This window comes from Netta rufina (genome assembly GCF_964035555.1).
Source record: "Netta rufina genome assembly, chromosome: 3".
Taxonomy (NCBI): domain Eukaryota; kingdom Metazoa; phylum Chordata; class Aves; order Anseriformes; family Anatidae; genus Netta; species Netta rufina.
Genome location: NC_140125.1, coordinates 96,135,163 through 96,158,263, shown reverse-complemented (window position 1 = coordinate 96,158,263; position 23,101 = coordinate 96,135,163).

Sequence of the window (23,101 nt, the reverse complement as noted above, 5' to 3'; positions counted from 1 at the left end):
CCTTTGGGGGGACCTGTGCTGGAGCAGTTTGCTCCTGACCCATGGACCCCGTGGTATGGAGCCATGTGGGAGCAGTTCTTGAAGAGCTGCTGCCTGTGGGCAGCCCCTGCAGGCTCAGTTCAGCAAGGACGGCATCCCGTGGGAGGGACCCCACGGGGAGCAGGGGCAGAGTGACTGTGAAGGAGCAGCAGAGATGAAGAATTAGGGGCTGACGGCAGCCCCCATTGTCCATTCCCCTGCACCACTCGGGGGCAGGAGGTGGAATAGGGTGGATGGGGTCTGTTAGCAACAAGCAATAAATTACATTAATCTCCCTTACGCTGAGTTTGTTTTGCCTGTGCCAGTACTTGGTGAGTGATCTCCCTGACGTTATCTGAAACCATGAGCTTTTTTAATTGTATTTTCTCTCCCTGTCCTTCTGAGGAGAGCAAGTGAGACAGTGTCGTGGTCGTGCTGAGCTGCCTGTCAGTGTTAAACCAGCACAGGTATAGAGAAAGAATAAAGGACATCAGAGCCTGAAAATACTCGGAAGTTGTAAACAGAGAACATATCTATCAGTATGGTGTTAGACCTCCCAAGAGACCAGGTCTCCTGAGCTTGCTTCCTGTTTCTTTCTGACATTCTTCCAGCACTGAGGGCAAAGAGAAGCTGTATTTTAGCACAGTAACTGTGTCAATGCATAATCCTAGAATCCTAGAATGCTAGAATGCTTGGGGTTGGAAGAGACCTTAAAGATCATCTAGCTCCAAACCCCCTGCCATGGTTGTGTAGGTGCCCATACACAAGGTTACTTGAAGTCCCATCTAATATGGATAGAAGAAATTCTGTGAGATTAATTCACCAAAAGAAAATGTGGAAAAACGTTAAGGAGAAACAGAAAAATCACATTGCCTGGCATATTTAAAATTAACCATGCTATTTCAACTGATAAAAAAAAAGTTTTAAGGATCAATCCTACACTTCTAGAAGGTGACAGGATGACCTAATATTTTATTTCAGCTTGCACATTCTTTGACATTAATCTGTACTATTTTACACCAGTTTTACACAAGTCAAATCTATTGCTCATTCTGAGACTGAGAGGAGAACTGAACAACGTTATCCTTTGACAATCTGTGTAATAATATGAAGTTATGCATGTAACGTTCCAATTGTTTCTTTTCTGGATGAAGGGAAGATATTTCTTTTTAAAAGCTAGAAAGGTTGCTAAACGTGGGAAGCTTATATCACTACATCAGAAATAGATATCCACACAAATGAATAAATAAATAAATAAATAAAGCTTGATGCCTTGACAAATCAGGACACTGACCAGATTTAGGTCTCTCTGTTGTCAAACGAATGCTTGGCACAGGTAGGGGAAATCAATATACTGAATGATTGGTGGTCTTATGTCCCATTCTTCATCCTGTATTTGACACAAAGAGTCTACACTACACTGTTGGCAAATGTATTGGAAACTCAGCTGCACCTGCATTTCAAACCATGTATGAAACACGTCCGTATGGGGCTTCAAGAATCAGGCAGAAATGTGACAAAGGAAAAGAAAGTAAAAACTTCAGCTGTCCTTATATTCCACTATCTTTACATGACTTCTTATCCCTAAGGGTACTGTGGAAGTGACAAGTGTAATCTGCCCTAATAAAGCTCAGTCTGCCGCAAATGGCTGCTTGAAGGGGCAGTGTAGAAATGCATGAATCAGACAAGGCCAGCTGAATGGCCAGCGGGAGTCAGAGCTAGCAGACTATTTTTCAGTTCTCATTTTTACCAGGAGTCTGCTCTTTCAGGAGCAGTCAATTGCCAGTGGCAAAAATAATAATAATAAAAATAAATAAAATTAAAAAAAAAAAACTTTGTATCATACAGATCTTCCTGTTTGTTTTTCTTTTTGCAAAATAGAGATAATTTCATGTTCTTCCTACATATATTAAGAAAACAACACTATTTACTCTAAAATTGTCTTAAATTAATATAATAATATTGTATATACATCATAAATGAAAGGTGAGTTCTCACTAAAGTATTAGAGCTAGCCCAAAGTTTTGTGGCATCCTATATTATAACACATGGCAAGTCAAAACATTTTTTCCTCGTGCGTGGTTTCTTCCACATTTGCATTCCTACTTCAAATACACAAATTGCCTGGGGCTATCCTCAGATGATGAGGACTCTTCAGCCATTTTAAGGATTTCTGTGGTCTCTGGAGACTTCCTACTTGAGGCCAGAAATGAGAAAGAAGATGGAAATTGCACGTTTAAACTTGGGAATTGAGAAGGGTGGAAGATGGCTAACATTTGGTGCAATTTCCTGGTGTTGGAGAGTGAGAAATCGGATAGAACAAGTGAAAACAGCATGAAGCTTCTGACTGAAAGGAACTCCTCTGAGGTCTAAAAGGATATATAAGTTTAGTGCTTTCTCCAGACAAGGATGCAACACCTGTTAAAGAGATCATGTGTTAGAAAGTAAGAGAACTTAGTTTTATTTTCACATTGGCTCAGGAGATAAGGAAGCTTCATTTAACATTATCTCTGATCTTAGAGATACCAGGGATGTCTGCTCTGAAAAGAAACTTCAAGAGTAAATTGAACTGACAGAAATTATAGCAACAACTATTACATCTACCTGTATGTTAACATGTTTTTTCTGTTATTTTTCCTTCTCTTTGTCTCTGTTCAGTACAGCTGAGCAGAAATAAATACAAAATAAATAAAAAACACCCTTTAACTGAAAAAAAAAAAAAAAAGGAGAAAAATTCTTATTGGAGTTTCGTTTCTAGAATTTGTTTCTGCTGAAAAATTAAAGTCTCAATTTGGAGGGAAGGGCAAGATGAGAAAAATCATATTTTAGCTGCTAGGATCTGAAAACATAGAATCACAGAATCACAGAACTGTAGGGGTTGGAAGGGACCTCAAAAGATCATCGGGTCCAACCCCCCCGCCCAAGCACATTCCTCAGAGCAGGCTGCCCAGGTAGGTGTCCAGACAGGCCTTGAATATCTCCAGAGAAGGAGACTCCACAACCTCCCTAGGCAGCCGGTTCCAATGCTCCGTCACCCTCACCGTGAAGAAGCTCTTTCGCATATCAGTGCGGAACTTCCTGTGCTCTAACTTGCAGCCATTGCCCACTGAGAAGAGGTTGGCTACATCCGTCTGTCCCCCACCCCTCAGATATTTATATACACTGAGGAGACTCAGTCTTCTCTTCTCCACAATGAACAGACCCAGTTCTCTCAGCCTTTCCTCATAAGGAAGATGCTCCAGGCCCCGTATCATCTTTGTGGCCCTCTGCTGGACTCTTTCCAGGAGATCCCTGTCTTTCTTGTACTGGGGAGCCCAGAACTGGACACAGTACTCCAGTGCATTTTCCAGTACATCCAGAACATTTTAATGTTCTGAATAAAACATAAAAATATTGACATTTTTGAGGCTATTAGTGTTTTTTTTGTTGTTTTTTTTTTGTTGTTGTTTGTTTGTTTGTTTGTTTGTTTTTTGTTTGTTTGTTTTTGTTTTTTTTTTTTTTAAAAAGGTTCAAAAAGTATGTCTGCATCAAATTTCATGATTTTATTAGTTTGTTTTTTTTTAAGCAGAAAGATAATGATCACAGCTTACATTATCTTCATTTATGAGTCATATGATATGTTCTGCATTATAACTACAGATTTAGACCATTTGAAAAGTTCTAAAACCTCATATTTCTCTCCCATTTTTAAATTGAGATGGATATAATGTACCTAAGTTAAGACAGCAAACATACTTTTTCAGAAAAAAAAATTAATCTAGCTTTCAGAACTAGTCATAAAATGAGTAGTTTCTGACTAAAATTCAACCTATCTGAAATGTTCCTAAAATATGCCAACTGCTTTGCTTGACAGGTGCCGGAGCATATTAAAAAAGTCAAAAGTAACTCTGAATGTTCACTTGTTATTACATTTTGAAGATGATTATAGCCCAGAGGCTTCCAAATCCAGACAAAGAAAAGATGACAGTTTTCCAACCATTTGTTTTGAGTTGCTCTTGCCATACAAGGCAAGTGTGGCTGTCACAATGTAATCATGAAAGTCTGCATAAACTCTTTGATTACCTCCCACAGATGAGATTAATACACTCTGTTCATGATGAGTACACTCATTTTTTTCACTATGAACAATGCAATTACAAGATGATATCAGGAAGAAAGTACCAAGCTCAAAATTATTTTTATCAGAAATACAGTATTTTTGTCACATATTAAAAAGAGCTGACTTTCTTACCATCTAACACCCGAGTAGTTTCTTGAGTAAAAACTGATTTTAAAAATAATTACCTGAGTTCAGGTTATCTTATGTTATCAAACAAGACAGGCAGGTACAGGATAAAAAAAAAAAAAATCTGTGCAAAATCAATTTACACTTTATGTTGTGCAGGGAATTGTGCACAGTACTACAGTAGTAGATAAGGTTTTTTCTCTGCCCTAAAGAGCCTTAATACAGCATACTAGAACATAAGACTAAAGCCCAAAATAAGTAAATGTGTGGGATTATTAATGTGGATTATAAAGAAGAGAGTTGGTTTGGAGATACGCATTTGGGGGAAGATTGCAGAGAAGAGGGTCTGATAAATGAAAGCAAAAAAAAAAAAAAAAAAAAGTATTCTAGCAGGAAAGAAGGAAGGAAGCAAAGCAGATAAAAGGAGCAGGAAAATGAAAGGATTGGGAAGAACAGAAGGAACAAGAGAAGGAAGATAAAAGCAGGGGCGAGGTTATGAGATATGCAAAAATCTACACAGACACTTATAAAATTAAAAACACACCCTGGTGTGTACAAAACTCACCCACACCTTCTTTTCACGCACAGATCACTCTTATGCTACATGATAGTCCCATAGATATGCACTCCATTTCACAAGTATAAAGGCAAATAAAATCCATGTTCAATTAACTTCCAGTCTAAATCAGATAGAGCCCTCAGTTGAGAGTGATTTATATACACATTGAACTTATTACCATGAGCCATCTCATTGATTACTGGTGGAGCTAGACACAGTCCTGAAGTCTGATATGTAAATAACTGCAGGTGGAGACCTCTGTGTTTATGTTTCCCACTTTATTTCCTATCTACTTCTATGCCTATTACTAAGAACCTAGCTTCCATTAAAAAAATAAAAGTGCACTGATAGTACCTAACTACAATACTGCACAGAAGTGTCATCATGTGAGTTCTTTGGTGAAAGATGTGCAGTGAGAAAGTCCAGAAGCAGTGTTTGGGAGATGCTGCTTTCGAGTATACTCAAGGCTGCAAATGTTAATATTTGGGTGTGGGTTTTCTTTTTGTTTCATTTGGATTGGTAGTCAAACCTACTTTGCCCGCAGGGCTCACTGGTGGCTGGATAACAGTGGGTAAGAAATTACAGCAGTGGGCTTGGAGATCATATTTGGGATGTAACAAGACAAATGGTTTCAAAGCTTGAGTGTGGGGAAAGTTAACTGCTGGAAGATGCTTTGAGAAAACCCATCATTCTGGCTGGGTGGATGTGCAGTAAAATCTGAGAAGGGATTTGAAAGCTTACATGTATATGAGTGAGAAAGGCGCATGTTAACACAGACACGTGTTCATATGGGTGTACGCAGTCTTCTAAACAGAGAGACTAACATACATGTAGATGTAATAGTTAAAGGACGGAGTGATACCCATAACCAAGCACTTACACATTTTGATCCTAGGAACATTTCATCAGCTGCTTATATCTCTGAGACTTACATTTTTACTGTTAGTGCATGTGTTGTTTGCAGAGGGTGATCTTGCACTGGAAAAGTTTATTAAGACCTACTGCATGCATGCAACCTAACACAGCCTGTGACTGTATGAAGAGGTAATATCACTCCCAAAAGATTCTTGCCCCATTTTGAATATCTATTTTTAGGCTCCCCAAATGTAAATAGAGAAAATGGGTCACAAAATTCTGTTCTTTTTGTGACAAATAGTAAAAATAAACCCTGTATATATTTGCAGTAAGATAAATCTGGAATAATTCCAGTGAAGTCAAAGTAGAATCTCTTATTTTTCTGAGGTGAATTTCAGAAGCATTGGTCCTGCAGTGCATAGGCATGTCTCCTATATTGATCAGGATGGCCAACTTCTCTGTACTCAGGGCCACTGATTTTTCATGGGTCTGATCAATACATAGAGCTCCTAATTAATCTAATAAACCTTGTCACACTTGTCCTGGCATTGTACTTCTCTCCTAGCAATACAAATGCAGGAGTATCCTTAATGTTATTGGCCTGCTGACTCACAGCCAAATAAAATTGCCAAGCTGCATGACCCTGACCCTTGGACCACCTTGGACCATCAGCTCTGTAGCTGATAAGGAAGAGGAGAAAGTTCACCTTGAAGAGCAAAACACAGAGGCAGTCTCTCCTGCTTTCAGTATAGACTGCTGCCTGTCTGCTGAAGCCCCAAATGTTTTCTGAAGCCCTTAGTATGATCTGGTCTGGTAAGGAAGACTGACTGCACTGCCTGCCTGTGCTGGGAATTGTTATATCTGGAAACCGTTGGAGGCAAGTGCATTGGAGGACTGCAGTCTTTTCCTGCACAGCACAGGTGAGGACGGATGTTTAGTCCTTTCCACCTTCATGGACTTGGTTTTCTCTGGACTTTTGGCTTCATAGAGGCCTTAAAATGTAGTCAATCTGGCGTATGTCTTTCATGCACTGAAAATAAGCATGTTAAAGGTGCCAGTAGTATGTACTGTTGCTATGTCTTCCCCAGCTTTAGGGCTTTTCTAGCAATTACAGGGAGCTGCCTATCATTTTGATTACAGGCTGTCGTGGTTCCGCTCGAGTGGGCAGCCGAGCTCCACCACAGCCGCTCTCTCACTCCCCCTCCTCAAAGAGGAATGGGGAGAAAATATGTGAAAAGGGCTCAAGGATTGAGATAAGGACGAGAAAATCACGCAATAATTATTGTAACGGGCAAAACAGACTCGGCATAAGGAGATAGTAAGATTTATTGCCTACAACTAACAAGCGAGAGAAGTGAGAAAACAAAGGAAAAAAAAAAACAAAAGCACCTTCCCCCCATCCACCCTCTTCCACCTCCTCCCCCCGAGCGGCGCAGGGGAACGGGGAATGGGGGTTATGGTCAGTCTACAGCACTTCTTCTCTGCCGCTCCTTCTCGGTCACTCTCGTCCCCTGTGCTGTGGGGTCCCACCCACGGGATGCAGTCCTTGATGAACTGATCCGGCATGGGCTTCCCACAGGCAGCAGCTCTTCCAGAACTGCTCCAGATATGGGTCCGTACCACGGGGTCCATCCCTCAGGAGAAAACTGCTCCAACCTGGCTCCCCTACGGGCAGCAGCTCCTGCCGGGTCACCTGCTCCTGCGTGGGCTCCTCTCCACGGGCTACAGGTCCGGCCCAGAATCTGCTCCGGCAGGGGTCTTCCACAGGCGGCAGCCTCCATCGGTGCAGGGCCACCTGCTCCACCGTGGTCTCCTCCACGGGCTGCAGCGTGGAACCCTGCTCCACCGTGGTACTCCATGGGCTGCAGGGGGACATCCTGCTTCACCATGGTCCTCACCACAGGCCGCAGGGGACTTCTGCTCCGGCGCCTGGAGCACCTCTCCCCCTCCTTCTACACTGACCTTGGCGCAAGGCTGTTCCTCGCTCCTCTCACTCTCCCGGCTGCTGTGTGGCGCAGCGTTTTTTCCCTGTCTTAAATATGCTCTCACAGAGGCGAAAAACAACATCGCTTATTGGCTCGGATCTGGAAAACAATGGGGCCCTTCCCAAACATGGGGCAGCTTCTAGATCTTTCTCACAGAAACCACCCCTATGGCTCCCTGCTACCAAAACCTTGCCACGTAAACCCACTACACAGGCACTGTCAGGTTTGCCACTTCCTCTTATTATGAGCTTCAGCTCTGTTACCCCAACAACAGTGGAGGAGATATAGGCAAAGGAGATAACATCACACGCTCATTCTCTCTCCTATCACCACATCCCAGATTTTCACAAGCAGTTTGGCTTGCTTAAAAGTGATGGTGGTAAATTTAGCAGGACAGAGAAAGAATTGCAGCAGCAGTTGACATTAAGAGGGATTACTACAAGACTAAAAAGGCTCTTATTTTAATCTTTGTCAGTACAGATTCACACACACAGTCTCACTGCTTGTTTAGAAGTTTTGAATATGTCCAGAATACCTCTCTGGAGATCAAGAAGAAATATGTGTTAGATAATCTTATCTCCAAGGAAGTAAGAGACGTAGAACCATGAGACATCTGTTCCAGAAATAGCAAAATTGGACTAATGACTGTCCACAGTGAAGAGTTTGGTAGTATAAGGCAGGAAAGGAGTGCTTTTATCATAACATCTGTAAAAAAATCCATATTTGTCTGGACAATTTAAGATTCAGGAAGCTGCTCCTCTTTGAGGAAATCATTTCTTGAAGGTTTTGTGGTATCTTTTTAGTGGTAGTGGTTACACCACTGAAAAAATGACAGATACATCTGAAAACCATTGGCGCTGCAGCCTGTACTGTCATCCTGCATATCCAACAGGTTTCATGTAAATGTTCATGGAAGGAAGTTTATAGGTTTCTTTAAGTAGTATTTTGGCTGTCTATTACCCACCACTTCTTTGTGCTCTGTTGGAAGGTTTGGTTAACGTTGCAACATCTTGCTCAAGTAACATCATGTTGCTGGGTTAGTGTCTAAAAGCATGTGAATTAAAAGCTGCAGCAAAGTCTATTAAAAAATATTATCCATAGGCAAATAATGTTCGCTCTTACATGCTAATAAAGTTTTCTTGCCTATGTGTCAACCTCATGAAATGGATTGTTTTGGTGGAAGTCGCCTACTATTGGAATTCAGTAATTTTTACTTTCTGTGGACCTTTCTTTATGAATCAAAACTCTGATAAATCTTTGATATGACAGAGTCTAGTTCCAGATTGTTTTTGTAGAATTAATACAGTCTTACACTTCTCAAGTTTATTGCCAGTTGAATTTTGCCAAAGAAAGCATCTTTTTATGGCTTTTAGTTTTTAAGGACAGTTACAGGTATATTGAGAAAAACTGTATAATACAATTGGCAGGGGAGAAATTGTATATCCAGAGGACTTAAAATAAAAGAGAACTTGACAGATAATATATGTTTAGTTGGTATACGTAATTTCTATTTAATGTCTTTTATTTTAACAACATACAAAAATATCATGTCTCCTTCTGTTTCAAACCCAGAACAATTGTTACAAATGTAGATATTTGACAATTTACTATTTGAAACAGTATTAAAATGGGTGGCTTTATATCTAAGTCTACATATAGTAGCTTCAGCTTAATAATTTTCAGTTTAAGTCTATTATTGGTGTATTTTACTTCTCTCCAAAATTTTTGCACACTTTAAAACAGTAGAGTTCTGCTTCTGTGAGAGACTGAAGTCTTCAAGGCATCAATGAAGACATTTTAAAACTTTATGACTCTATATTTGAGTACATAGCTGCTCTAAAGCATTCTCTTATGTCTGTTTGTTTTAAGCTGCAATTCTTTTCCTGAGTACAATAACTTACACATCTCACACAAAAATAGATTTGTGTAATGCATCCTGGATGTTCTTTCTAACAGCTACGAAATTGCCGGTGTTTAATTGGTTTACAGATCATTTTAACTGAAACGATCTACTCACCAAAAGATAGCATGTAAAGTTTATCTGAATTCATTTATTTTGCAGTGTTAAAGGCCCATGACACACAAAAATCCCTCTATTTTTCTTGATTTTTCAGTTGCAGTTAGTGACTCTGACTTTCCTCTCCACCATCGCCAAACTCCATTTTGTAACAGCTCCTGAGCAGTACTTGCATCAGTGTCATCCATATACTAAATGAAAATATAACTTTAGGTATATTTCTTTTTTTTTTTTTTTTTTTTTTTTTTTTTTTCAGAGCTACATGAATTAAAGTTACTGTTGTTTGTATTTGAATTGTTACCCCACTGTCTCCCTGGCATTGGTGGCTGTGGGAGAGAAATTCATGTGAAGGTTACATTGACGCTGCACTTTTGTTTACACTGCTGCAGGGATACCTGAATGAGGCTGTAAAATCCACCAGGAAAGCCAAGTAAACAGATTAGAAGTCAACGAACACACCCAGCTTCATGCTGCTGTACTATACTGCTACTGCCTGAGTGGCAATACCAATCTAAGTTGTGTAAAACTAGCTTGAATATGTCGTTTGAACCTGTAGTGAGCCTTCTGAGTGAAGGCATTCAGTGCAGTCAGGTCTACCTTTAGAAAAAGTAAAAATAATTCAGGAACTAACATGCCCATGAGATTGGTGAAGTAAGCAGAGATTCTCTGAGTGCAAACATGATGGGCACTGCTGAGACTGCAGCCTCCCAAATAATAAGTTAAGCTTGATGGAAAAACACAAAATAAGAGAAAGCATTAGGCCATTTCACAGGTGCTGGACTTGAATTGCCTATCCCAATTTATTGGGAAATAAAGTAACAATCTCTATTATGTGATTCCCTAATTACAATGGGGTTGATATGACATTGCTGTCCAGATTAGTAGTTCTCAATATATCTCAACTATTCCAAGTCAGTTACTACATCAGTTTGATCAGTGCATTAAATTACATAGTCATGTTTAAAAATATTTCATTTACATAGCTAGTTTTTATTGTCACGGTTTATAGCCACGTTATTACATGTAACCATATATCTCTGTGCCTTTAACGAGCATAGACCCTCCTTCTTGACCATTATCACTAAAAGTTACAGGTGTGTTGTGAATTAAATTCTTTGTCTAAGAAAATATTAACTAGAAGTTTTCCTTCTAGCTTATTTCACATTGTTGAAATCACATAACTTACAGGAATGTTAGCTTCAGAGCCCAAGGAAAATAGTAGCTAGATTTTTTCTGATTTCAGAAAAAAAACTACACCAACATTTGCCTGCTTGACATGATTCTGTCAAATAGCAGTCAGCTGGGAAACACAGTGCCTACTAGATATTCTTTCTCTGCTTTTTACTTCATGCAAATTTCATTGCAGAATAAACATATTTATTAATGGATTAGCAATACCCAAACACAATTTCAGTCTCATACAAGCAGTAAAAGCCATGTAAATTACTGCCACGCTAAAAATGAAGCACAGTAACTTTCAGTAGCACATTGTCACTGCATAGGTCATGCTTTGTAGATATAAGAAATCTCAGTCATCTTTTATGATCTGAGAAGTATGACTTCTCATATTGTATCAAAGTGTCAGCAAATGGCACTTTTTATCACTTTTATCACTTTTATATACAGTTCTAAACTCCTAAAAACATCAAACACCCTTTGTACAATTTGTCCTTCAAATACCTTACATTTTGATTAAAATCGTTGAGATTAGATGTGCAGCTATATTTGCAATGTTTCTTTCAGTTTTAATTAAGCTTGCTTCCGAGTTTGTTATATCAGGCAAGAAGAGGATTTAAGCCTACTCAGTACTTACAAAAGAGAGCACAACCCAGGGAGGAAGCAAGGCTGAGATTTCACCATTCTAAACACCAGGCGTGTGCATTACCACATCACTGAACAAGCCAGACTTGTTCTGGGTCACACAGCGGTACACAATCCCATTGCAGGTAGCCACAAAACATGATGCGCTGAATCGGTCAGATTAATGTTTTTAATTTTGGCTTGATGCCGGCTACAGGAAGACTGCTGATAACATGTGGTGAGTATAAACATTAAATTTCATACAGCATTTAATCTGTTTACCTGACATTAGTGTTTGTTCATTCATACGAAATCACAGTCAAATAAAACAAAATTTCATAAATCTTTACTCTTAAGAATGGCTCTTACACATGTTGACTTCATTTGTAGTTAATAAAAGCATTGATCTTGCTTGGGCAGGTAATAATGTCTTTATTTCCTCATAGCCATGTAAGAACTGAGTAAACAAAAAGGTCACAACAATCAATTAACCTCAAACTGTTTTCAAAATAACAACTAATCTGCCTTTTAACACTGCAAAATCAACAGAAATAGATCACTGAATAAATGACAAAATATTCCTACAATATGTGAAGCTGTTTTTAATAGGAGCCCTACTTTAGCTTTTACCGGTTCCAGTGTAAATCAAAATATCTACCTGAAGCGGTGTAAGAGGTCACTCTTTTTATGTTCACTGAGAATTGTAACCATTCTCCAAAACTCCTGAGTTCTCCAAAAGTTCACCTGGTAATAGGAAAAAGACTTCAAAGATAATGGGCAATGTCCAAGTGACTGAAAGTAGCACCACCTGTTATCTGCTGACACATCCATATAGGCACAGAGTTGTTTACTCCCTCTTATTGACTGAGCTCATCAGTTGCTAATAATGAATTGTGTTATTGCTTCAATGTTTCACCCAGTGCTTCACCCAGGCAAGAAAGCTGGGATGCGATTGCTGAACAGCACAACCCATCAGCAACATGAAATGCTCTTACAAGTCTATGCAAGGCTCTTGGAGCTGAAATAAACATTGTGCCACAACATTATGAATGTGATGGAGTTGTACATCTACAGATCCATATGGGCCTATTTCTATTATATAATCCTGTGACACAAGTGCATCAATTTAAAGAAGCTGACAGTGGGAGGGAATAATTCACATGTAAATTGCATCCTAACCATTTTACCAAAGGCCACTCAACCTTTATCTCCCAGGATGAGAACTATGCACAGCATGGAGATAGCTCTAGTGGATCCATATATTTTTCCAAGTTCTGTCTTGTCTACAAATTACCATTCTTGGGCAAAATGATAAGAATAGGAACACTAAATTTCAATAACCTGTATTCTAGAAACAAGCTCCAAGTTCCAGCATGTCACATCTATCAACATCCAAGACGCAATCAGTATTTGTAACCCAGGCAAAGGATTGAGGTAGCTCTAATAGCTGTAATAGATTATAGGATGAGAAGCAAGATTTCTCTGCCCATACTTACAAATGGAAAGAGTCAAAACAGAAAGAAAGCATTTTCCATGCTACAAAGTGTGATAGGTTTCTGTAAGTCTGTGGTGGTTTAACACCAATGGACAGCTCAATGCGACCACAACATTCTTTCAGTTGCTCTCCTCAGAAGGACAGGGAGAGAAAATATAATGAAAAAAGCTCATGGTTTCAGATAAGGTCAGAGAAACTACTCACCACGTACTATAACAGGCAAAACAAACTCAGTATAAGGGAGATTAATGTAATTTATTGCTTGTTGCTAACAGACCCCATCCACCCTATTCCACCTCCTGCCCCCAAGTGGTGCAGGGGAAAGGGCAATGGGGGCTGCTGTCAGTCCCTAATTCTTCATCTCCGCTGCTCCTTCACAGTCACTCTCTGCCCCTGCTCCCCATGGGGTCCCTCCCACGGGATGCCGTCCTTGCTGAACTGAGCCTGCAGGGGCTGCCCACAAAGAGCTTCTTGAAGCAGCTCTTCAAGAACTGCTCCCACATGGCTCCGTACCACGGGGTCCATGGGTCAGGAGCAAACTGCTCCAGCACGGGTCCCCCACGGGCAGCAGCTCACCCCTGCTCCTGCGTGGGCTCCTCTCCATGGGCTGCTGCTCCAGCCCAGGGCCTGCTCCTGTGGGGGCTCTCCATGGGCTGCAGCCTCCTCCAGGCCACATCCACCTGCTCCACCGGGGGCTCCTCCACAGGCTGGCAGCATGGAGATCTGCTTCGCTGTGGGACCCATGGGCTGCAGGGGGACAGCCTGCTCCACCAAGGGCCTCTCCACAGGCCGCAGGGGAACTGCTGCTGTGTGCCTGGAGCACCTCCTGCCCTCCTGCTGCACTGACCTTGGAGGCTGCAGGGCTGTTTCTCTCTCATTTTCTCTCTTTTTTCTCTCCCAGCTGCTATTGCAGCAGCTTCCTTTCTTTTCCTTTCTTATATCTGCTCTCACCAAGGTGCAAACATCATTTATTGGCTTAGCCCTGGCCAGCAGTGCGTGCCTTTGGAGACAGCTGAAGTGGGGTCTGATCTGATGGGGCAGCTTTTGAGGTCCTCTCAAAGAGCGCATCCCTGCTGTCCCACCACTACTTTGCCATGTAAACCCAATACAAAAATAAGCTGTTCACTAGCAGTACTAAATAAAGATGTAAAATTCTTCAGGTATTTTCAACAAGTTCCCATAGATTACTCTGTAATATATAGTATGACATTTCCTTTTCCTTATCTTTTCTGCACTGGACACTGAACTAGAGCTCAGACCACACTTGATAAAATCCTTAATAATGGCAAAGAAAAAAAAAAAAAAAAAAAAAAGGAACATTACTATTACACAACAACTCAGATATGCCATTAGCATGCTAACAATATCACTGTTTTTTATCAGTTCTAAGAGTGCATTTCAGACTGAAATAATAGCAACGATAAAAGCAATCCCATAGGACTCTGCAGAAAAGTGCACTAAAACCTGATTGCGTATCATCACACAGGCTTAGTGATTTGTTATTTAGAAATGTGTAAAAGGAAGTATAGTACAGAATATTTGTGGAAAAAAGTATCACTCACAGTATCCTTATGGATAGTCCTCCTTTCCCTCCTGCACATCTACATAGAGGAGTCCAGGGAACTGAGGACAGGAACCAATCTTGCATGGCCTACATTACATCAAACAAACACAGCAGTTAACTTTAGGGCACATTGGAGCTACTCTATTATTAACGCAATTTAGGAGCATGGATCTTAAATTGAGATGTGGAAAGAAGTAAAGATGAACTGAGCTTGGTTTCATCTTTCCCAAACATCATGCAATAGTGGCAGCTTTCCACGCATGGCAAAAAAAAAAAAAAAATGTACTCCAAAAGGGCATGTAGTGATGGGTTCAGAGAAGGGCAGTCCTTGAAGGCAGGCAACCAAGTCCTTCCTAAGGCAGTGAGTTTTAGTACAGCCCCTCTCTTAGGCACTTGCCAACCGCATGTAGTCACAAATATGTGGGAGAAAGAAAAAAATGGATTATTTTCTGTAGAAACTTGATACTGCTAAAGGAAAACTTTAAATCAAAGGTAGACATGCTAAATACATGTAAAACATGATGGAAAATGCATTTGGGTAAGTGAAATAAAAATGAGAAAGATACAAAATATATGTTCCTACATCTAAACTGAATTCCGTAAAAGATATGGAATGGTAAGACATGAGAAGAGTAGACATCGGATTAATATGGTTACCAGTACAATAAAATACAAAAATTCTACCAACAACAACAACTAAAAGTAAAGTAAATAAAGGAAAGTAAAACTAGTAACACCTGAAAATGATAAAACAAAGGTTTTTAAGGTACCATAGTAAGAAGACACAGGGCTTTTTAACAGAAAATTTAGCAGAGAAGAAATACATAAATTTATAACTGAGCAAAAATACTTTAATTCAAGCCCACACTCATTCATTTAAAAGGAAAGAGAAAAGAGGTTTTCCTTGGTGCTTTCAGTTAAAATAATATGTTACTATCACTTTCCTTTGTAGTAACATCTTTTCTGTGAATAAATTTGCAAAACAGAAGATCACTTCCAGCAAATCATAAAAGCTGTCAAGGTACGTATGTCTTTCATAGCAATAAAATGTTCACATCTTAAATTAATTGAGACTGCTCAGATGCTAACATAATTAAGCATGTCTGTCTCAATTTACCCTTAGACTGGACGCAAGTTGGGACAATAGTTATCAACAGATCATCTTTCAGATCAGTTACTTTGGTTTCCATTATAGGCCACAAAAGCATTAAAAAATGGGCATTGTGATTAAACTCCATCCTAATTTATTCAAAAAGGATTTTCCCTTTACCTACATATTTCTTTAACAGGAATTTCCTGATACACTACTTCAAGTTAAAAAAAATAAATAAAAATAAATATAAAAAAGTTTGAGGCATCTTTTTGGCTTTTTTTCCCTCCCCTTTAGCCAATTTCCAATTCTTTAGTGTGACTCTGCTTTATTTCTGTAAACACTAGCGCCAGTACATATTTTTCACAAATTCTAGACACTTTTGGCATTATCTCCTTAAAGGTTGGTAACATAGTCATAAAAACTGAAAAACTGATTTAATGAAAAGCTTTTGTTTACTTCCTTCAGTGATCCAGTTTTAATTCCAAATGACTTTTGAGCCTATTGTCTGTGATTACTCTATCAGTCCATCTGGTGTCCCCCTCCCCTCTCCATTCTTTCAGTACTTTTAATCTATTGGCTAACTGCAAACAAGCCTGTAGATAACACTTTATTGAATTGCTGTGAATTTAACAAAAACTGGGAGGGAAAAGAAACCCACAGTAATTCTGTTTCTGAGTCAAAGCTTCCCATGTTCTCTGTTTCTCTGCCTGAATGGCTAATCAGTCAGAAGGAAGATGTCTTGATCTTGCTGACAGCGTGCACATTATGGTGGAAACATGAGGCCTTGAGAAAGTAGCTAAGATTGTTGCATTAGATGGAGTCTTACATGAGACAGATATGTACTAAAAAAAAAAAAAATAAAAAAAATGTATCTATTTGAAAAAATAAAAGTTGTAAGAAAACCTTGTGGCACTGACGTACATGGTTTAGTGATTGGACTCAGTAGGTCACGTTGGTGGTTGGACTTCATGATCTTGAAAGTCTTTTCCAGACTAAATGATTTTACATTTCTATGATTCTATTAAAATGACTATAAAGAGTCATAAGAAAATTAGACAACTTGGTTTTGATTCATGGACAATGGAAAATTTACAAACATTATCTCAAGTTTGGTCAAATGTTAACTGCTTGGAAGGAAATGTTAATTTCCATGGCAGGAATCTCTTATTTTAGGAATCTTGTTGATCATTTTTTTACTTTTCCATCTCTGTTCTTGTATTGCCCAGTAGAGAAAGATGTCTCCCTGTGCTTCACCATGATGCAGTAGTTCTGAGTAGGCTTTTTTTTTGTTTGGTTCACATGCCACCTAGCCAGCTGACAGGTCAGGCAGAAAGAGATTGTGAGTGGAAGCACATGGACTCTTTCAGAAATGGAAAAGAATTGGTGTTAGAACCCAAAGGAATGAGCAACAAGGGGTGAAAGAGGGAGAGGTGTGGAGGAAGGCTGGACTTGGCTGTTCCACATGGCTGGAGCAAGAAGCCAGGAACCATTAATAGAAAATTGAGACCAGAAACAGAACAAAGCACATTGAGAGAAGATAAATTTTACAGTACTCTGATCACCTGTAATGGTAGAGGTAAGCATGAATTCTAGGACTGATAGAAAACTATGAGGAAAGCTATGAGGAAGGACTACATGCTGCTGCGACATGATAGACACAAGAGGGGGGTATTAGTCATGATTAAGAAGAGCTGGAAAAGATATTTCTATGGGAAGGTTACCATGTGAATGGAGTGAAACAAGCAAGCTGGCTCCAAAACAAGGTAACTTAACATACCATTAAATTACTGTGTGAGCTAATTAGTCTATCCGAAAATTGAGGCTTGTTACTAGAGGTGTGTCACCATGCAGATATAAAGATATTACTTATCTTACACCACAGGATGTGTGCTTGTATTTCCTAATATGAATAACATCATTTAGACATGTTGGCTCAAGTGACACTATCTTGGGGTCTCTATAATCCACTCCATGCTATCAAAGGAACACCCCAAACTGTTAAAGTATACACCCTTACAAAGCACCATTTTACTCTTCTGTCAATGAGTATTTGTGACACTCAGTGTACCTCACCTCTCAGATGCAGAGCTATAAATCCATATGTTATAGATTCAGTCTTGGTCTCTCCCTAGACTGAGACACAGCTACGATACTGTTCTTAAAGTTGGTGCACTTGAGGATGATTAAAGCTGCGCTTTGAAGATTAAAAATAAAAATAAATAAATAAATAAATAAATAAATAAATAAATGAATAAAATCATGAATAGAATCATACTTTGAAAGTGAAGTATGAGATAACTGAAGTTTGGCAGTCAAAATTTAGGGATTACTTTTGAAAATTCTAACCTTAATTTTTGCATCTCAGTTTCCCAGTTGTATAATGAGTGCCAATAATGGCACTTAATTGTGTTGAGAACCATACATCAGCTAATTTTATGAAGTACTTACATGCCATGGTGAGAGCACAGCACAATCATCCATGAAGATATTAGCTAATTTTACATTCTATGCAGGATTTGCCTGTTGGATGCTGAGTAAGATCTGATATCAATTATTGAGGGAAAAAGATAATAAGAAATATGGAGTAACTAACCTTTCACTGAATAAGGCAGAATTTCCCAAAGAGAAAAAAAAACAATATCTGTATAATCACATAAATAAAAGCTGCCTGATAATGTATAAAAAGAGCAGAATAAAAATTATTTGCACAGGAATCCTTTATTTTTACATTCCTCAAATTTTAATTTCATTAAATTACACAATGGGTGAAGTAGGATGAATGGACAAATAGACTTTTTAAAGACAATTTAAAATAACACTTTTCAATACAAAAAGGTCCAAATGGTATCAAAAAGTTTTAAAAGAGATTTGTTTTCCAATAAGATGTTCTTATGCATGTATGTGCATAACAATCTAACTTTCTGCATAAGGATAGAGTGAGTGTCCAAGAGAAGGAAGGTTTTGCAGGTCATTCCAAAAAGAGTTAAATTATCTTGGACACAAAGTAATAACCATTGCATGTTTAGCAATTTGCATTTCATAAGCAGAATACGTCACTTCAGTCTTAAATTTTCTAATCAAGACATTCCAATTTGTTCATTTTGTTTAAAGCCCACTTCTCTTCCTTGGAAAAGTCCTGAAAAACCAAACAGCATAAAATCTAAACAACTTTCCTTCTGAAAGAAAAGAAACGGAATGAGCTGTTCATGCTGGTTAGTAAGGCTTAGCCAAAACTTTGTGGGGTGACATAAAATGATGAAAGATAAGAAATAAAATCTACATTAATTAGAAAATGTTTTTCATTGTATTTATGAGCATTTAATAGCATTTAATGTATTTATCTGTAACGCAGATAAATGTGTAGTTCATACACATTCAGGCTTTAATATATTTACTAGCATCATGTCATTTAATATCACAGAAATTCCATTGCATTTAGGGTACAACATGTGAAGCATAAAGCTTCCCAATGTAAATAAATACGCAAAAATATTGTCCTTAATTCACTACAATCTTCCCTGAAGTACAATATTTGTTTCTCCTCTTAACTAATCCTAATCTGAAAAACATCATAATCCAAGTATAAGCACCAGTATTTTCTGGACAAATGTGGTCAAACCAGCAATAGTTGCATGAATAAATTCAGTAGTTTTTCTTATTAATTAAATCATTGTGGTCATGTGATGTCAAATTGTCCTTTTTTTTCCCTTTCCACTAAATGTTCTATGCACTTCATTTTTCTATTAAATTCACTGATCTGAATATTTTAAACTCTAACCTGAATATTTTAAGCTTAGTTTGGATCATTTGTATTTCCAGCTCTATTTCCATTTATTGTGATGTCAGTAATTCATTGGAGTCATCTACTCAGTTCCACTGCAACAGCTGTCCTAAAATTTGCCAGTTGCTCTCATCTATTTTTCAGCATTCTGGTTAATGCATGTCCTACTTGTTAACAAAGTAGATTCAAGTAGTCTTTACAAGTTATAGCACTATATTAATACTTTTATTTCACACTATGCTGAATTTAAACTTATATGAATGTCCTTTCTCCCCATCTTCAGATTTCCAGTCTCAAAGGTCAAGATCACCTTTACATCCAAACTGTTTAAGAAATCTTTCAAGGCTTGTTCTAGGGATAGTGTGACTCCTGTGTGTCAGCTGACACCATAATGTTCTGTACTATCTATCTGGCGACAAACTTAGTAGAATTCAGTCAAACACATAGTCAGTCAAGCACTTCTTACCATAATGATCATAGATTTTTGTTGTGCTTAGCTTTCTGCGGTATCCAATCTGAAATAAAATCAAACCAGAATGTACTGACACAGTACCCAGACTCACTATACTCAGACTCACATTTTTGCAATTTATCAGGATATAGAAATACTATCATGTATCAATGGAGCAGCCAACAAGGGAGAGGAGAATGACAATTTAGTTTTTCAGAAATGGCAGGCTTTATTTGGAAACTGAATATAGACAATGAAAAGAGCGAAATACTAACAATGAAAACTATTTTGCTGAGAAGGTATGTTACAACACTGTGTGTACACATCTCAGGTAAGGGGATAAGGGAGATTACACAGCAGCTTATTAAGTCATTTGCCTATAAAATAGCCCTCGAGGAACACTTTTGGTCTTATCACATCTGCAATTACTTGTATTGATATTTCTCATTCACCGTTTTGTCTCTCTCTGTGTTAATTTTCACATACACATTTGTCTCCCAAATTCAGTCCACGATTCATCATGAACTTTCTTCATGAAAAACTATTTCTGCTATGAATAATATAAGAATTAAATGTTTAATGTTACTGCCAATTCTGAGGTTATTGATCAAAATCTAAGTACGGTTGTTTACTTGTCTTCCAAATCCACTATTTTTTAACTGCTTCCTGCTACTAGGATATACATAATAACAACTGGACATGACCTTGTATTTGTTCTTCTTCCTGTAGGTGTGGACACGTTGCGTGCTGGTTCATGATGTAGAAAGTCACTGGTACTGTATGTTTCTGAGGTCACCGGAAGCCTTCCTTACTCACTGCAGTCTTCTGATAAGAAAGATGGTGAAAGATCCTTTACCAGAGCACACAGTGACAGGACAAGGAGCACTGGTTTTAAATTCAAAGAGGGTAGATTTGTACTGGATATAAGGGAGAATTTTTTTTATTGTGAGAATGGTGAGACACTGGAATAGGTTGCCCCATAAAGTTGTGGATGCCCCACCACTGGAATTGTTCAGTCGGATTGTATGGGGCTTTGAGCAACCTGATCTGATGAAAGATGTCCCTGTCCATGGCAGTAAGGTTGAACTGGATAATCTTTAAAGGTCTCATTCAACCCAAACCATAATTTGATGATTCTTTGATGTGCTCTCTTCTTCAAAATTTTCTACTACATTTTTTCCTGTTTACTGAAGGCTTGAACTAAGGCTGATTGAAGGAAATCAAAATGGAAGCATTTTCTTTCATTTCACTGCAAATCAGACAGTAAATGAAAACTGAAATATAGCTGAGAGGACTAGATGCAACAGAGGACTTAAGTACCCAAAAAGCCTTTAATCTGAGCATCATGTGGTCTGTAAGAGGAGGTAATCAAAGCTTCTGGATGTTGATCGGGCTTATGAGTTAGGAGTGAATGTGCCCACAGGGACAAAGATCTGTGTATGTAAAGGCATAGAATAACAGGCACCCTGCAGCTTTCAAATGGAAAAATAAGACCCTGTGGAGTCAGTTTAAATAACAGTTGAGTAGGGCTTATTAGATGAGCAATTTTCAGCACAGGTGCCTGAGGTCCCATGTTAGTCATCAAGTCCCTTCTTAGAGTTGAAATCATTTTGGCTACTTCATTCAGAAGTTGCCTAGGCTTCGATAAAAAAATGAAAGGATAGCACTTATTTAATTTCCAGAAGTTTTTATGCTGCCTTACATTTTTTATGATATTCTGCTTCATTTTAGCTTGCCATACATTTATAGTTCTGCATAACTGAACTCCAGAATTTGTTCAGTTTCAAAACACTTTTTTTTTTTTTTTTTTTTTCTGTGTAACAATTCCATTTTAAAAGAAGTTTGATCCTTGGCAGAGGCAACTGCCAATTTCCACATTCAGAACCAGTCATTTTTACTGAATGACTCCTTTGCCTACAGATTTTTTATCCTGAGTTGAATTACCCTTATTTATTTACTTACTAAATACAACTCAGTATAGGATTTCCACTTAAATATTAATACATTTGCTTGGTCAAAATAAATTGTAAGTATATGTCTTCTAATCAATGAATTTAAAATGATTGTTTGAATGCACCTCTGGACTTAAAAGTTAACAATTTTTCATTTCAGATAGCTAAAGGGACTTGAATCCATAAATGTTAGAACTTAGGAGTACATTTTGCCCAAGATACTGTTTATGAACTTGACTATTTCAAATTAACCTTCCAATATTGTATAGGGCTCAAAGTATTCAAGTATTTCAAGGTTTGTTGCATAATAGTATCTTTTGCAGCTCTATCAATGTTAATGATAATATACAGAAACTTTTCACCTTGTCTGTCTGTATATATTTAACATTTATTTTTTTTTCTGACATGAGATGGTTCAAAGATAAACCAGGAGTTGGACTTGATGATCCTTGTGAGTCCCTTGCACCTGAGGATATTCTATAACTCTCGGAGTGCTTACTGTAAATTTATAGTAAACTCTCACAGTATCTACTTTGATTGACTTGCAGTTTCCTAAGCAATAGTCATTCATAGTCCATTTACAAAGAATCCACCTAACACCATGGAATTAAGGTTTCAGATTGAAGCATATTTAAAAATAATACATATTTCTGGCCTTTAAGATTTCAAGACAGACCTTAAGAACGTGTTCTACCTTAGGCTAAGTGTTGCCAGCAGGTCAAGAGAGGTGACCCTTCCCCTCTACTCAGCACTCATGAGACTGCACCTGGAGTCCTGTGACCAGTTCTGGGCTCCTCAGTACAAGAGGCATGGACATACTGGAAAGAGTCCAACAGAGGGCCACCAAGATGATTAAGGAACTGGAGCACCTTTCCTATGAGAAAAAGCTGGGAGAGATCAGCCTGGAGGAGTCTTGGAAGGATCTTATCAATGCCTATAAAAACCCGAAGGGAGGGAGCAAAGAAAGGTTCTTTTTGGTGGTGCCCAGTGCCAGGGCAAGAGGTAATGGGCACAAACTGGAACACAAGATATTCAGTCTGAAGGAAAAATTTCTTTATTGTGCAGGTGACTGAGCGCTGGCATAGGTTGCCCAGACAGGCTGCAGAGTCTCCTCCTTGGAGATCTTCCAAAGCTACCTGGGCACCCTGCTCTGGGTGGCCCTGCTTGGGCAGTGGGTTGGACCAAATCACCTCCAGAGTTCCCTTCCAACATCAGCCATTCTGTAATTCTTTGACAGAGCTAACTGATGACTCCAGTGTTGGGAATATATAGTTTCCATTACTCTTGATGTTTCAACTCCAAAGAC